The sequence below is a fragment of the Prionailurus bengalensis genome, chromosome D1 (genome assembly GCF_016509475.1).
Source record: "Prionailurus bengalensis isolate Pbe53 chromosome D1, Fcat_Pben_1.1_paternal_pri, whole genome shotgun sequence".
Lineage (NCBI taxonomy): Eukaryota > Metazoa > Chordata > Mammalia > Carnivora > Felidae > Prionailurus > Prionailurus bengalensis.
In genome coordinates this window covers 90,458,454-90,476,517 of record NC_057346.1, presented here as the reverse complement: position 1 = coordinate 90,476,517, position 18,064 = coordinate 90,458,454, and the positions used below count along the sequence as shown (strand labels likewise).

At 46.9% G+C, this 18,064-nt stretch overlaps 1 long non-coding RNA gene across 1 annotated transcript in view; it reads right to left on the bottom strand.

The window, feature by feature from the left end:
• LOC122483710 overlaps positions 1-15,093 on the bottom strand; it is a 51,880-nt gene extending 36,787 nt beyond the window's left edge. Inside the window, exon 1 of the long non-coding RNA XR_006297454.1 lies at positions 14,803-15,093. This is a non-coding gene — a long non-coding RNA (uncharacterized LOC122483710). The remainder of the gene's footprint in view (positions 1-14,802) is intronic.
• Positions 15,094-18,064: the final 2,971 nt, after the last annotated feature.

The window sequence follows — 18,064 nt, the reverse complement described above, 5'->3', positions numbered from 1 at the left end:
AACACTGAAAGAGAATGAGAGGCTAAAATCATCCAGCTATCAGCTCAAGTTACGGTGTAAAAGCCAGAAAGCCCTCATTAAAGCCCTTAAAAAGAGCTCTCCTGTAGCCAGACAGCAGATGTGCTTAAAACCAAGCACAGGATCTGACTGTGTGAACAGCAAACTTGCAAAGCATGTGGAATTCATAGCCCCGGCAAGTCTCCAATGCTCAAGTCAAGGTCCTGATAGGGCAGGGGTACTGGAATTGACCATGTGTTTCAGGTATGGATTTGCCTTTCCTGGCTGCAGTGCCTCAGCTAGCTCTACTGTCTGAGGGCTCGCAGAATGTCTGATTTATTGTCATGGATCTGCAGGACATTGCCTTGCCAAAAGACTCATTTTATAGCAAAGAATGTATCATAAGAACCATGGGATCTACTGGTTCCACTTCATACCACATCACCCAGAAGCTGTTCGCCTAATGTACGATTAGAATGACTTCGTAAAAATGCAGGTAAGATGTGACTCAGGAGATGACCCTTTGCGGAGCGAGGCGCTTTAAGATGTAGCGTATACTTTTTTTTTTTAATTTTTTTTTCATTGTTTATTTTTATTTTTGGGACAGAGAGAGACAGAGCATGAATGGGGGAGGGGCAGAAAGAGAGGGAGACACAGAATCAGAAACAGGCTCCAGGCTCTGAGCCATCAGCCCAGAGCCTGACACGGGGCTCGAACTCACGAACCGTGAGATCGTGACCTGAGCTGAAGTCGGACGCTCAACCGACTGCGCCACCCAGGCGCCCCAAGATGTAGCGTATACTTTTAACCATTGGTCACCATATGGTGCTGTGTCTCCAATCCCTTGGGCTACATGGGTTTGGATACCAAGGAGTTGAAGTAGAAGTAGCTTCTCTCACCATCATTCCCAGTGACCCACTTAGAGAATTTATACTTCTCATTCTCCCAACTTCAGGATATGCTAGGTCCTGGTGCAAGGGGAAGAGAATGTTTCTACCCGGGACACAATAAAAGGCACACTAAACCAAAACTATAGCTGATGCCTGGCCATTTGGGGTACGTAACTGCTAGTAAGCCAGCGTGCAAAGAACGCAGTCAAAGCTGTCTAGCAAAGCTGTCAATCTCAATTATTATAAGGAACCTAGTGAAGGGAGGGAGAAGTATGTCCAGAACTCAGAGAGGGAAGGCACCCTGTGGTGCTTCCATGTGTAGTGATAACTGTGAATGGGCAACTGCAGTAACCACAGCTTGTCAAAGACACAATAATCCAAGGCTCAGATCCTTCAAGGATGGAGGTCTGGATTGCCTTAATGTACAAGCAACTTTGAGCAACAGAAGTGCCCGTGGGGATGAAGGGAATGAGAATAGGGTAGAAGGGCAAGAGTGGATGATGATGATTTGTGGCCACAGGAACACCTGTAGCAGTGAGGACCTCAGTTCCCTTAGCATGGGAATTTGTCCCACAGATTTTCTGTTTTTAGTCTTTTAGTTTACTTTAAAGGAAGTATGACTGGCCATCATCTTGAAGAATCAGTGACAGAACAGAAAGAACTTGAACGATGACAGGGGTAGATCTGAATGGCACAAGGGGTGGACTGTAGCCAGCAAGCTTGTGTGCAAGCCTTAGCATTTAGATGCATCTCTTTACCTAAGGACATTTTCTGGCCACCAGGGTGCACTCTCCTCATGCATATGGCTGGAAAAGTCAGGAAATTAGTGCCCTGGGAGCAATTCTTACCCAGCAACCAAGGAAGTTGGTGTGTAAATGCCCCGGCTCCCTTTCCTCTTGGGTGGAATAACTGTAAGATGTGTGTTCCATGGGTTTCCTAGTGGGATTTGTCTTCAGTCACCCACACAGTAGTTTGAATGACAACAAACCCATTACTTGTTGCTTTCCCTTGCTCACTTCAATTCCCTTCTCTTGTAATAGTGCTCCCTTCACCTTGCAAGTAAACTACTTGCATGTGAATCCTTGTCTCAGGGTCTGACTCTGGGGGACCCAAACTAGGACACTGTACTCCATACTCATCTCATACTCCTAAGAATGAATCTGAGGAACTGATTTCTTATTAAAATGTGAATGACTGATAGGGCCCAGGGAAGTGAGTTTAAAAGAAGAAATATCCTTAAGGCAGTGGTTCTGAAGCAACAGGCTGGACACACAGAAGCCCTTGACAGGTGTGCTGACAAATTACGATCTAAGGGTAAGATCTATTTTTGTAACAACCAATTTCACTTATTACACTGTCAGACAGGCTTGTAAGCTGAACATGTCCTTGGATACAGAGTAACATGGGGCACAATTTGCAGCATGTGAGAATAAAGAAGCCCAGCATTATATGGAGCCACAGGATGAACGTGTGTTCCTCTGAGAGGACACAACAGATTTCCAGGTCAGGTTGACTTTGCTCAAATAGCGACACGGGGTTGAAAAACAGCCATGTGACTAGAGGGATAACCACAGGTGATTGCATAGACACTGAGTCACTGCAGCAGTGACTATGTTGTAATTATGGTTGATTTGTTGAGGGTGGTTGAGTCTTTTCATCCCTTCAAGCTTCAAAGTGTGTCAAAACACACATACACACACACAAATCTTTCATTTTGGCTTTCAGATTACAGTCAGTGGGAGAAATCTGGGAGGAAGAGACAGCAGGGAAACCTTTTGGGAGACTGGAATCATGTGCCATCACCACCACCATCACCACTACCACCGCCATGGATGTTTGTAGAGTGGTTTCACTATATAAGTTGTTTTCAAACTGGGTTGTGGGGAATCCTAAGGGCTCTGAGAACCCAGCAGGTTCTGCCGACAATGAAAAACTTGGTGCCAAATAATAAATATTTAAAAACAGTTATTAGTTTTGTATATTGATTTTGTTAGAAAAAATTCACCCACTAGAAGTACAATTTGAAAACCATAGATGTGCATGATCATTTTATTCTTATAACCACCCCCAGCTTGCAGGTGAGGACAGCGAGGGATTCAATGACTTGCCCAAAGTCATGGGCTACACATGAGCTGAACTGTGGTGCAGAACCACACAATGTCGAGCACTCTTTCCTCTACATTCTACTATATTTGAACACTGATGATGAAACACGTGGTTTAGCAATTTCTTGGCCATGAAGTTATTTTGTTGAGAAGGGGCCAGAGAACAGTTTATAAAAGTTCTTAGAATTTGGGCTGTTCCAAGAAGCTTACTCCAATATCTCCAGCTCATTCTCTCCCTGAGCTATATCCAACACATGCTATTCCAGGAGGTGCTTTGATGGGACATGTTCTCACAGCCTGTCCTACGTGTGTGCCACACCCTCCAGACCCTTCGGGCAGCATTCAGAAATACCCCTTGTAGCAGTCAGCTCGGCTGCAGCACGGCTCCGGAATAAAGGCGTGTGGCTTATGAAAACAAGCATTAATTTTTCCTGCACACAGGTCTGCAGGTTGGCTAGGGTGACTCTGCTTCAGTTTGAGTTTGGGTCTGCTCCATGTGGCTCATCGTTGGAGGCCAGAGAGAAGGGGCAGTGGCTATCCAAAGTGTGCTCTTCTCATGGTAGTTACACAAGGGAAGCCGAGCAGTGCACACGCTATTTAAAGCCTCTGCGAGAGTCACATCCATTCATCTTCCACTGGCTAAAACGTATCAATGACCAAGCCCAAAGTCAGTGGGACAAGAAATATACTGTGTCCTAAGCTGCAAGGGAAGTGAATGAAAAATTGCTGACTAATACTCCAATCTATCACATTAGCTAAAAATCTGATTCCCATGAAGGGAGGCCAAGTACCTCTTCCTAAAACCCTCTAAATCCACAAACTGACACAGTCCTATTGATGAAGTCAGTCCCAGAAGCTGCCAAGAGGAGACCTTTCCTGAGAGCCCCAATGGGAATGTGAAGTGACAGTGTCCCAGGCTAGAGATCCCCAAGATGGAAATTACCTAGTTGCCTCTGGGATACTTAAAAAACCCACTACTTCACTCCCAGCGATCTGCCCTAAATCAAACTTCCAAGTCTCCCATCATAGAGGATGGGACCCTCAGGCAGAGAGAAGGGGAAGATGTGGGTGATTTATAAGCTTCAGCTTTAAAAAACCAATTTCTAGCCATGGAAGCATTGGCCAGCATGCAGAGCAGTGCGGTAACTAGAAACAGACACTCTCGACTTCGACAACGTAAGTCTCTCCGCATGTTGGATACTGTTGGGTCCTCCACCGAACTCTTCAACATCCACTTACCCTTTTCCCTTCCAAACACACTCCTAATTTTGCTCAGGGGCCTCCCTTCCTCAAGGAACAATGACCCACCCAACACAAACTCCAGGGGATAGGCCAAATTGGTCAAGAGGTAATTCCATTCCCTTTGGCCGTGCTTGGCTCAGGGACAGATAAGTGACCTAGGGTCAGCTTATGAGACAGATTGTTCCTGTGGGAAAAGTTTGCTGGAAGGAGTGGGGATGGGCTTCTGGAAGAAGTTACTTCACTCTAAGAAGAAAGCCCCAAAGAGAAACTGACTCTCTCTCTCTCTCTCTCTCTCTCTGAACCCTGCTCTGTCTAGATATTCCTCCTACTGCCCTATTTCTCCCTGAAGATGAAAACAACAGGAAGATGGCAGAAAGAGAGTTGGAAAGGACAGGTGTCCTAAGGACATCACCAGACTACTGAACCTGCCTCCCCTGAAGGTTGCCTTAACTGCATCCTTACTTTTATTATTTTTTTTTAATTTTTTTTTATTTAAAAACAAATTTTAACTTAAGCCTTTATTTAGCTATTTATTTTTCTGTCTATACAAGTTCAAATAAATTAAAAAGGCAAACTTACTTCTAAATGAGGTAATAAAAGATCCAGGTGTGTGACTCACTGAACTCACTACTAAAGGCATCTTTCCCCATGTCTACCATTTACTAGCAGTGCATTTGGGCAATCGCTTCATTTCTCCAACTCCTTTTTTTGCAACGGTCCCGATGCCATAGGATCTTTGTGAGGGTTCAATGACAAGGCATATGAGGTATTTGCAAACTTTGGTGTCCAGTGTCTGGTAAGGGTGCAAATGACCCACAGGTATGGTTTTTTTTGGTACCATCAACCGAGAAAGCGCAGGCCTGGGCTAATCACTTCCATTTCTATGCTTCCCTGTGTTACTGTCCTCTGGCTGTTGCAACAAAACCTTCCCAACGGGAAGGAGCTGTGTTTTTTTAGGGTGGATGAGTATAAGGTCTCCCATCTTAACCACTAAAGCCTGCAAAGGGCAAAATCTGATGCTGAAAGGGAGATAGAACATACTTTTACTTTAAAAATGTTTTATAATTATGACCTGTTCCGGATTTGTAAATTAAAAAATATTTTTTGCGGAGCCTGGTGGCTCAGTCAGTTAAACGTCCAACTCTTGATTTGGGCTCAGACCATGATCTCATGGTTCTTGGGTTTGAGCCCTGCATTGGGCTCCACGCTGAGCGTGGAGACTGCTTAAGATAATCTCTCTCTCTCCTTTTGCCTCTCTTTGCCACTCGCACTCTGTCTCTCTAAAATTATATATATATATATATATACAATACAAAATATTTTGGGGGGCTCCTGCCTGGCTCAGTTGGTAGACCATGCAAGTCTTGATCCTGGGGTTGTGGGTTCGAGCCCCACATTGAGTGTAGAGATTACTTAAAAATAAAAACTCAACACAAATATTTATTCGTGTATAATTAACACACAGCGTTATATTTTACAGGTGTACAATATAATGATTCCACAATTCTGTACATTTCTCAGTGCTCATCATGGTAAGTGTACTCTTAATACCCTTTATTTATTTCACACATCCCCATATCCACTGTCCCTCTGGCAACCACCAATTTGTCCTATGTATTTAAGAGTCTGGGTTTTTTGCCTGTTTTTAATATTTACTTGTTCATTTGTTTTCTTTCTTAACTTCCACATGAGTGAAATCATATGCTATTTGTCTTTTTCTGATTGATTTATTTCACTTAGCATTATATATCCCCTTAGGTCCATCCATGAAAAGATCACAAATCATCAGGTAAATGCAAATTAAAACCACCGCGAGATCTCACTTAACGCCTGTCAGAATGGCTAAAATAAAAAACACAAGAAACAACAAGTGTGGGTGAGGATGTGGAGAAAGGGGGACACTCAGGCACTATTGGTGGGATTGCGAACTGGTGCAGCCACTGTGGAAAACAGTCTGGAGGTTCCTCAAAAACTTAAAAAAAGAATTAACATATGACTCAGAATTCCACTACTCGGTATTTACCCAAAGAAAACAAAAACACTAGTTCGAAAGAATATACGTGCCCCTATGTTCATTGTAGCATTATTTACAATAGCCAAGATGTGGAAACAACCCTTGTGGCCATCTGTAGACGAGGGGATAAAGAAGATGTGGGATATAAATCAGTGGAATATTACTCAGCCATGAAAAGAAGGAAATCATGCCGTTTTCATGTTCTGTTTTTGAAAATATGAGAAAATTCAGACAAACAATATGGGAAAAGAAAAGAAAATCCACACATGATCCCAACACCTGAAGAAAACCAGAGTTAAAACTGATATGTATTCTTCCAGCCCTTCCGCCCCCCCCCACCCCGCCTCCGGTGGTGGCTTCTTTGAAAAGAAGAAGAAAAGAGAAAAACGGGCACTCACACACTGCTTCTGAGAGTGGACGGGTGAAGACAGCTTTGAAGAGGGCAACTTTGCAATCTCGGAAAACTAAAAAATTAAAATTAAAAAAATGCTCAACAGTTCTGTTTCTGGGAACCCATTCTCCAGAAGCAACAACAGAAGGGCGGACCCTTAGAGCTTCTGGATGCCAGGTACTGTTCTACGCATCCTTATGCCGTCTCATTTCATCCTTACAACCTACAAGGGAGGTATTATTATTGTCATTATTTTTAAATAACAGCTCTATTGAGATACAATTCATATGCCATACAATTTACCCACTTAAAATGTACTGTTCAGGGATGCCTGAGTGGCTCAGTCGGTTAAGCGTCTGATTTAGGCCTAGGTCACAATCTCGCCATTCCCGAGTTTGAGCCCCGCCTCGGCTCTGTGCTGACCGCTCAGAGCCTGGAGCCTGTTTCAGATTCTGTGTCTCCCTCTCTCTCTCTGCCCCTCCCCCACTCATGCGCATGCGCTCTCTCTTTTTCTCTCTCTCTCTCTGTCTCTCAAAAATAAACATAAAATAAAACGTACAGTTTAATACTTTTTAGCATATTCACAGAGTTGTGCAACCATTATTATAATTTTAGAACATTTTCATCACTCCAAAAAGAAACCCTGTACCTGTTAGGAGTCATTCTCCATTGCCTCAACCCCTCAGCCCCCTGGCAACCATCAGACTACTTTCTGTCTCTGTACATCTGCCTCTTCTGGACATTTCCTATCAGTGAAATATACAATGTGCTCTTTTGTAACTGGCTTCCTTCAGTTAGCATGCTTTCAAGACTCGCTCATGTTGCATTTCATGTCTTTTTAATGACAAATAACGTTCAATGCATAGATATATCACATCTTGTCTATCCATTCATCAGTTAGTGGGAATTTGGGTTGTTTCTACCTTTTGGCTGCTATGAATATTTGCATGCAATTGTTTGGGTCCTAAGGTGTAATTGTCTGCTTTACCTTCTCGGGAGCTGCCAAACTTTTTCCCAAAGTGGTTGCACCATTTTACGTTCCCATCCGCAGTACACAAAGGTTCCAATTTCTTCCTATCTTCTCCAGTCAACCACTCGCTATTATCTGTCTTTTTGATTATAGACATCCTAGCGGGAGTGAAATGGCACCTCTCTGTGGTTTGCATTTCCTTCTTGAACAGAGGGAGGCACTGTTATTACCTTCGGTTTATACATGAAGAAACGGAGGCACAGAGAGGTTCATTAACTTGCCCGTGGTTACACAGTATGTGTGCAGACTCTCATGTCTACAACAGCATATGCAGAAGAAAGTTTGCTGCAGCCCTATTGGCGAAAAATATTAGAACAACCCGTGTGCCTATCTGCAAAGGATTATCCTGCAGAAGACCATTAAATAGCTATCAAAGATGAGGCAGGTCCATTTAGGCTAACATGGAATGGGCTTCAAGGCACACTGTTGGTGAAGAAGCCACTCACAGAATCACGTGCACAACATGAACTCAGGGCACAGGTGAGACACAGACGTAGACAGGAAGCCTGCACCCAAAGCCCCTCACAGTGTTCCCTGGAACGTAAGCTCCCGGGAGAGCAGGGATTTTTTTCATTTTGTGCGCTGCTGTATTGCCAACAGCTAGAACTGGACATACACACAGCAGCGGCCAAATAAATATTTACTGTCAAATGAGCAATTCCCCGGGAGAGAGACATGGGGGGCAGTATCTACAGAAGTGCTCATGTTTTACTCTGCAGACCCGTGTTCTCTATGCATGAATTCATGCGGTAGTCGTGTCATTTTTGATGTACACATATAAAATAACCTTGAATTCTTGGGGTCTTTTGCAAGGGAAAACAACAAGGCCCCCAGAGATTGGCATGAAATCGAAAGTGGCCTCAGTGGCTTTCCAGATGCCATGAGGCCCCTCCCAGGCCATAATGCCCTTCACTTGGAGTGGGTACCATTCCCTGCCAGCTGAGCTCCGTCTCTGGGGTTGATGACCTGGACAGGGGACAGGCCCATACTGGCCCTGCTGGGTACCCCCACCCTGATCGATAAGCCACTCTTGCAACTAACAGGAATCCAATGGCAAGATGACAATGGTGAATCTTGTTTTCATGCCTGAGAAGATCTTAAAAATCAATAAGCATTAGAAGGACACGGCCAAGTGTTTTTCTTTTTATTGTTTTTCAATATTTGTTTAATTTGTCGTCCTGGCTGAGCCCTGTGAAGGGGGCCCAAGGATCAGGGGCTCCTGGTGAAACAGCACAGGCGTCCACCTTGTGTCATTCGCAGCCAACGCTGTGCTGGGTGGGCTAGGAGGCACTTAGGAAAGCTACCAGGGGCTGTGGCTTAACTGTGCCAGGAAACTTAGGGTCCGGGAATGACCTACAGATTACAGCAGTTGCAGGTGACAAAATTAGCAGAGGCCAGGACAAGAGAAATGTGAGTCGGATGGCCAGTAGGCTGCCCCTCGCAGATGGAGGTGATCTTACGGATCTGCTAACCCTCTCCGTGTGCTGGGAAGAGGATAGCTCCACACCCTCTGACCAGGTCCCCGGTGTCATGCCAAAGTGGGGCAGGTTCTCGGTGGGGTGTGGGCTGGACGCCATCTTTGACTTCCCCTGCACACAACCGTTTGATCACCAAGTCCTGTCGACCTCGCTCCCGAATAGCTCTGTCCTGTCCATTTCCTCCATCTCCACGGTTACTCTATCAGTGCAAGTCACCTTCGCCACTCGTCCGGGCTTGCGCAACTGCCTCCTAAGTGGTCTCCCTGCCTCGAGTCCTGCTCTCCTCCAACTCTTTCTCTGCAGAGAACAGCCTGGCCCTGAGAGGTGGGGTGGCCTAGTGGGTTGAAAGCATGCTCTGGAGCCAGGCTGCCTGGGTTCCCATCCTGGATCTTCCATATTTGTGACCTTCAGCAGCTACTTCGCTGCTCTGGGCCTCAGTTTGTCTTAATCTGTAAGATAGAGGTGCTGATTTCTAGGTGCCTGGAAGTCAGTGAGGATTAAGTGAACTAAGACGGGTGAAGTGCTTCCAACAATGGCTGCCAGACCCAACAGCTCAATACACAGTAGCGTCACCTCTCTGAAATGCACCCCCTGCTTACGCTAATGTCAGCTCAAAGTCCAAACTTATGCACACACACCTCATGACACCTTCCCTTCTCACCTCTTGGTCACTCCTTGACTCACATTCTACAGTCACATTGAATGTCTTTTTTTGTTGTTCATCTAACAAAACCGGCTACCAAGCATTCGCACATGCTGCCTCTTAAATTCTCCCCAAAGTGCTTCCCTATCCCCCTGTCCATCAACCGTTCCATCTCTCCACTCTTAGATGCTATTTTCTTTGGGAAGCTTTTCTCACCCATCCAATTCCAATTAGGGGCCCTCTTTTGTGTTCCCCCAGCACCCTTACTCCCCATCAACACACTTGCTACTTTGTATTTTTAAATTTTTATTTTGAAAGTTTCCACACGAAAAAACCAAAAGCCAAGGAAAGAATCATGTATCACAGTACCATGAACTCTCACACACTCACAACAACTGGTAACATTTTACCATATTTTCTCTCTCTTTGTTTGTGTCCTTATTTTATTTCCAAGTAAATTATGGACATCTTGAACTTTCACCCCTAAACAATTCAACTTGCACCTCCAAAAAAGGAAGAAAGCTGAGAAGTATTCTCCCACCTAAAATACAACGCCATAATCACACTTTTAGAAATGAATCATTCTCTGATGTCGCCAAATGCTTGGCCAGTACCCAAATTTCCCCAGCCCTCCCCCAATTGCCTTTTACAGTCTTTCTGCTACATTACATTTGAATTGTTCCTTCACTTGGGCTGTGAGCTCTGAGAGGAATGGAATGTGTCCCCTCTGCTTCCCTCTTCCCAGCTCTCAGTTCATGGCCCCGAGTACCTATTTGTTGAAAGAAAGAACAACTTCCATGCTCTACTTCCTCCTGCTAAAAAGCATCTTCAGCCAGCTCCAATCCCAGCCCAGCTGCCCTCTTCACACACACACACACACACACACACACACACCTTGGTAATGAATGGCAAGTGGGCCAACTCAGAAACCAGAGGAACATTCCAGATGCCAGGGCTTTGGTCCAGCTCTTCGTCCTCCCTTGCCCAACTCCCTAGATCTTGACACCTCTGATGCTCCAGTGTGCCCCCATCCTGCCCCCATCAGAGCCCTCTCTCTAAAAGGCAACCCCTTTCAAGTCTCCCTCTCTACTTAAAGCTCTGCTGTGTCCCCATCTGGGTCCAGCTTCCCTGTCCAGCCTCAAGTAATAATCTGGCAGCTCCCACCTTCCTCCTTTGCCCTGGCCTGATTCCTGCACCCTCTACCCTTGATGCCTGATAATTCAAAACCAAGTGCAGGTCTCCAGTCACATCACACTTTTCCAAGCCTCCCTTCCCTCAACCGGAAACATTCTCCTTCCAGTGCCTCACCTTCCTCTGAGAACCCAAACAGAATCTCAGACCTCACTTTTTCCAGGGCCCATTCAACGACCCGTGCCTTCCTGGAAGAGTGCCCGCAAAAAAACCTTAAGCGTAATAAGTGTTCGCTAAATGATTGCTGAGCGGATAAAAAAAAAAATATTGTTCCCTCTTTCTTTCCTGGTCTAAGTCAGCTGCAGCCCTGGCACATCCCCGTCCAGTCCCCGGGGCCCCAGACTCTCATATGACTTCACTCATATGAGGACTTTGCGATACAAAATAGATGAACATAAGGGAAGGGAAGCAAGAATAAAAACAGGGAGGGGGACAAAACAGAAGAGGCTCATAAATATGGAGAACAAACTGAGGGTTGCTGGAGGGGGTGTGGGAGGGGGGATGGGCTAAAAGGGTAAGGGGCATTAAGGAATCTACTCCTGAAATCACTGTTGCACTATATGCTAACTAATCTGGATGTAAATTTAAAAAAAACAAAATAAAAAAAATAAGATTTCAGAATGCAATTTTGCTTTGGTGCACAGAGAAAGATATTCCAGTGCTATGTCATTGCTCCACGGATCAAGTCATGCTGGGGAGGGGTGGAGGGTTCAAGCAGATCCCTTTGGTACAGGCAGCCCATCTCACACTGGGCCTGCTGCTGTCCCTGGCCCCAGCCCCTGCATTCAAACTGGAACACAGGCAGGGATTGTACCTTTTTTTACCTTTGTAACATTCTGCTAAGAGGGAAATTCTTCCCAGCACAGAACAAAGTCCAGCAGTCAAAAGCTCTAAGAAGCCTGGTGGTGAAGGCCTAAGGAAGGGACGGTAAAGCAGGTCGAAGCGGATCTCCGCTTCCCACCCCCCACTGGCTCGAGAGCCTACCCTGGGGGAGTTCCTGCACCATTCTCAGCTCTAGAGTCTCCTCCTTCAGCTAGATGCGGACACTATTATCTTTCCCATAGGGTTCTTCATGAAAATTAAATGAGATGTCGTAGGGGTAGCAGGATGGGAAGGCTATTTGAGTCTCACTTTGTGCTGAAGACACATTAGGTGACACATTCCAAGGGAGCTGTGGCCCGTCATGCAGGACTTACTAAAGGAACCAGTTTCCCCCTTATTGGACCATGCCCAGCCCGCCAAGGAGGGCTGGAGGAGGAAACTGTGGGAGTACAGAGGAGGAATTTTGGAATGAGCAATAGGTATGCTCCAAGTCCCAACCACCCACCTCCCACCTCCCAAGAGCGATCTCGAAAGCACCGTATCCCTGGAGCTTGAGCGTCTCTGAGGTCCAGCGTCGGCATCATGCTTTGGAAGCCCAAAGTGAAGAGAGATGGGGTGGCCAGCTGGAGTGGGGGGGCCTGGAGGCTTTAGGTATTTCTGATAAGCCAGAGGTGTGCAATAGGTGACCTCATGGGGTGTGTAGATCCTCTCTGAGAGGGCCACCAGGAGGAGTGCCAGCTCCTCCAGGGACAAAAGCTGACAGCACCTGTTGTGGCTGGATTGTGTGCCCCCAGACTCCCGGTACCTCAGAATGTAAGTGTATTTGGAGACAAGGCTTTAAGAGAGGTGGTTGAGTTAAAATGAGGCCTTTAGCGTGGACCCTAATCCAATCTGATCGGTGTCTTCATAAGAAGAAGAGATTTGGGGGCGCCTGGGTGGCGCAGTCGGTTAAGCGTCCGACTTCAGCCAGGTCACGATCTTGTGGTCCGTGAGTTCGAGCCCTGCGTCAGGCTCTGGGCTGATGGCTCAGAGCTTGGAGCCTGTTTCCGATTCTGTGTCTCCCTCTCTCTCTGCCCCTCCCCCGTTCATGCTCTGTCTCTCTCTGTCCCAAAAATAAATAAACGTTGAAAAAAAATTAAAAAAAAAAAAAAAAGAAGAGATTTGGACACACACACGGAGAGACGCCAGGGATGCATGTACACAAAGGGAAGAGCACGTGAAGAACAGGAAGAACATGGCCATGTCCAAACTGACGAGAGAGACCTCAGAAGAAACCAAGCCTGCTGACAGCTTGATCTCCAACTTCCTGCGCCCAGAACTGTCTGTTGTTTAAAACACCCAGTCTGTGGTGTCTGTTTTGGCTGCCCCACCAAACTAATAAGCATAGCTCAGGCACTAGGGGACAGGAGAAAGAGTCTTAGGGACCAGCAGTTTAGAAAATCTCGAAAACAAGGATGGAGGGTGTTCTCGGAAGTATCTACAAAATTGTGCCAAGAGGTAACGAATCAGGTGTAAACAGCCACCGGGCCCATCCAGATAACCGCAGGATTAACCAAGAAGCATCTCCCTGCTCCTCCTCCCCCTCCTCTCCTCCCCTCCTGTCCCCGCCAAGGGTCAGAATCTTCAGCCAGACAGACAGAAGCATAGGTGGGAAGCAGGAAACCCACCTTGTACTCCCGCTCCCTGCTCCAGGCCCCAGCTGGAGGAGGAAGAGAGTCTCCACTTGGAACAGAGTTTGAAGGGCTGGGTTATTCCACACACCCGAACATAATCCGTTACCGAACTGAGTCAGTGTGGGAACTAGAAAGGTAGTCAGAAGAGGCATGGCCCTGCCCTAATTTTCATCCTGGGGACAGCACAGAAAAATTGAGGGGCAGGAACAGGCCAAAATAAAGTTGGCTTCCTGACTGTACCCTGTGAGTCCTGTTTATTTAACATACATCCTCCTACACATATGGCAACTGAGCCCAGTCTCTGGCAAAGGAGAAGATGGCATTTGTTGAGCAATTATCACTCCAAATTCCTTCCCTGTCCCCATTGGGCAGTTCCACTGGGCAGTCAAGCAAGGCAAAAGCTAACCACAACAGACAAGCCATTTAAGATCTTCTGTATTCCTCAAGCCAATGACATAAGTACAGATTTTCTACAAAGCCAGGGACAAAATGCCACTCTCTATAACTCATGACCCAGAGGAGGACACTAACTCCAAACCAGCCACAGGGCTGGGCAGGCTTTAGATCCACATAACTCTCCAGAGAGAACTGAGTTCAAATCCAGGCTCTGCCACTTGACAGCTGTGTGACCCTGGGAGAGTTACTTGACTTCTCTGTACTTCAACGGCCTCGTCAACAAAATGGAGGTAACAAAAGTACCCATCCGATAGTGTTACCATGTGGAATAAATGAGGACACAGAGGCAAAACACTTGGAACGCTGCCTGTCAGAGGGCAAAGGACTCGATACACATAGTTATCATTACACACGACTGCCTCTCAAAGTGAAACCTTGGAATAACCTTGATTTGGTGTAAAGAATATTATATAAGAAGCATGTGATGAAAAACACAGACTCTAGGACCAGAGTGCTGGGCTTGAATCAAGCAAGAACGGAAAACACGTTGTATAAGTGCTTGCTATAATTGTTATCAATACGGTAAGATACATTCGGTAATATGTATGCAAATACAGTACATATAGTAAGAGCTTAATAATGGCAGCTATCATTAAGGGAACAGTCCTTTCAATAGGTCTACATGGACCCTAAAGTTTTTTGTCACCCCAAGACATCAGAGGCATTGAATAAGCATCAGACAGGCTGAGTGTTTCCCTAACTGGGAGACTGTTAACTTGACCTCAGTTGCTTTTGCTTTTGTGTTTGTTTACCAGCAGCCAGTGGCTCTCTAGCAAACAGGGCATCTTAAAAACAGAAACCCATCCCCCTCAGCCATTGCCCCCAGGCCCTGCTCCCCATCAGCAGCTTTCAGCCCATCTCTCCCCTTACCTGGTCTGGCTCCTTCCTCTAGGGCGGGTCCCACCTTGCAGGGGAGAGGTGAAGTACCACCACCTTCCAGCCTCCTGCAAAGGTGACATTTGGATGGGCCCCGCTCTCTCTGGGTCTAGCTCTCCACTCCGTCCCCACTGAGCTGGGGCCTGAGGACTGACAGAGAAGCAGACGGAAAAGATGAAAAGCTGATACCTCCCGCAGGAAATAATTGTCTAGCTGATTCCAGAACTGAAAAAAACCCGAGTATAACATTGGAGAAAGGAGAGCAGAGTGCCATTCAAGGCCATTGTTACAGCCTCCTCTCTGTGTATCAGGGGAAACAAAGAGGCCCTGTGTGTGAGGACAATGCCGTGTGTTACCAGCCATTTCTGTGTTGCTCCTGGGGACGGAGGGTGAGAAACGAGGCCACAGTGCCCTCCCAGCCTGATGCGCTCTGGACTTCACTAATCATACCCACCAGGCTCGTCAGAGCCGGGAGGGGAACTTTGGACTCCCAGCTCACGGCGTTCTCAAGTGGGAGGACAGGGGACACCCCCTCGGGAGTGAGCGACCGGGTACACGCTAGTCTTCCAGGCATCACAAATTGCCAAATGCCCCTCTCGTCTCCCTCCCCTCTTCTCTCGCTAGCTGTCAGAGACTCACCACAAGTTAGAGCCGAAGAGAATCAGACATCATCTCTCCAAACACATATGTCATCTACTCCAACTCCCGGCTTCGCTGAAGGGCACCTGGCCAGGGCCGCCCAGCTGGGGAGCGGAGAGCAGTGGCAAGGCCAGGTGACTCATCATGCGGCAGCCTCCGCTGACTGCCCCTAATGGACCAGGCACTGTATCGTGAGCGAGCTCACAAGATGACCTCATTTGCCCCTGCGTCCCAATCCTTGGTCTGCCGCTAATTACCCATGGATTGTGAGTTTGATTTCTGACCCTTAGTTTTCTCACTTGTAAACTGGGATTATTCTTGGGTCCCTGTGAGGACTGAATGAGTTTACGCACGCGAAGCTCTTAGAACAGCGCTTAGTCCGTACAAATCACTTGAGAAGCGTGAATGGGAAATTAGATGTCCACACCTGCAGCTTGCTTGGACTCATGATGAGGACACAGATAGCGGGAACTCCAGGATCTCAAGTACAAACCCAGTCTTGCCATCGACTGTGGCCTAACTTTACCCCACTAGGTCGCTGAGGGAAGCTGGGCATTAACGAATACTCCTGGGCAGGGGTGAGGCCGGTGACAACGTGTGCGGAGGGCCAAGTGTGACATAACAGGGAGCAGTGGGGACAGCGGGGATGCAGAGACAGCCCATGCCCATCTTCGGGGGGCAACTGGGGCTCAGCTCCAGCCAAGTGCTGCAACGTGGCAAGGTGGGAGCAGCGTGGCGAGGCCAGTCAAGGTTTAGAGAAAAGCCAGAAACCTGGATTTTGAGGTCACGTTTCCCGATTTTGAAATACTGCATAAACTAAGACACTGTTAGTGCAAAGGGACCCCACATCACGCAGCTTGTGTTGCCTGATCCGGACACAGACAGCACGTCCACCCCAGTGTGCACCTGTCATTTTCAGGTCTTCTGTCCCCAGTTTGCCTGCAGTCTCCCAGCGAGCTGATCGGGGCACCTCACAACCAGTCTTTGACTCAGAGCAGGTGGCCTAAGACCAAAAAGGGTAAGCCACCCCTTAGCTCCTTCTCTCCACGGACACACACCCTCATCTCAGTCCATGAAATGGGGGCGAGGAAAAGGGAAACCAGGGAAATGAGGGGCTCTCCCTAAAGGGCCACAGGCCCCTCGGCCTAATCTGCCTCCTGCAGGCATTCCTCTAATGAAGAAGGCAGCCCGGACTTGGTGGCAGGACCCAAGGGTAGACTGGGGTCTTAAACCTCCATGAACTCCATCCGTCACCTCAAATGACCATCAGTCGCCTCAATGACACATGCGCTTGCCATGCACATTTCAACTGGAAGCAAGCTTGCTCATCACACCACCTCACAACCACAGGACGGCTATAACCAGACAGACGGATAACAACCAGCGGCGGTGAGGACGTGGGGAAATTGGAACCCTCAGATGCCGCTGATGAGAACATAAATGGTGCAACCACTCTGGGAAACGGTCTGGCAGTTCCCCAAAAAGTTAAACCCAGAGTGACTCTGTGACCCAGGAATTTCACTCCTGGGTATACACCCCAAGAGAAAGGAAAATAGGAACCGATGCAAAAGCTTGCTCAAGAGTGCTCGCAGCAGCAGTACTCATGAGAGCCAAAAGGCAGAAATGAGCCAAATACCCATCACTCGGTGAATGGGTAAACAAAATGTGATCTCACCATACAATGGAAATTACTCAGCAATCAAAAGGAATGAAGTATTGATACACGCTACACAATATGGACGATCCTTGAAAACAGGCTAAGTGGAAGAAATTGATAAAAACAGTCACGTGTGATTCCGTTTTATATGAAATGTCCAGAACAGGCAGATAGAGAGGAAAGGAGATTAGTGGTTCCCTGGGGCTGGGGTGTAGTGGGGAGAGAAGGCGGGATGCTAGCTAAAGAGTGTGTTTTTTCTTCTAGGTGGTAAATATGTTCTTGCATTGTGTGATGGTTACACAACCGTGTGAATATACCCAAATCCTCTGAATTGTACGCTTTAGGTGGGTAAATTGCATATGTGATTTATATCTCAATAAGGCTATTAGGAAAGAAAGAAAGAAAGAAAGAAAGAAAGAAAGAAAGAAAGAAAGAAAGAAAGAAGAAAGAAAGAGAGAGAGAGAGAGAGAGAGAGGGAGGGAGGGAGGGAGGGAGGAAGGAAGGAAGAAAGAAAGAAAGAAAGAAAGAAAGAAAGAAAGAAAGAAAGAAAGAAAGAACTTTCAGCCTAAGATCCTTACCCCTAATCACCTTCTATTAAAAAACACTGCATCCATACTGCTCTCTTCACATTAGCCCCACTGGAGGAGACAGGACACATTCTACAAGGATGATTTCCCTCAAAGGCTCAGGGCTCAAACGAGGGTGACCAACTAGCCTTGTTTGCCCAGGACTGTCCCAGTGTTAGCACTGTGAGTGTTGTGGCCCAGGAAATCCCTTGTTCTTGGGGAAACGGGTGGGTGATCACTACTGGCAACCCATTCTCATAGCACAGGAATGCTCTGCTCTTTAGAGTTGCCAATGGCTAAAATGGAGTCTCCGAATGAATAATTCCTCCCTCCTTGGGGTATAAGTCATCCTTGAGTTACCCTTAATGGTCAAAAGGTATTTTAATTGCTGTTC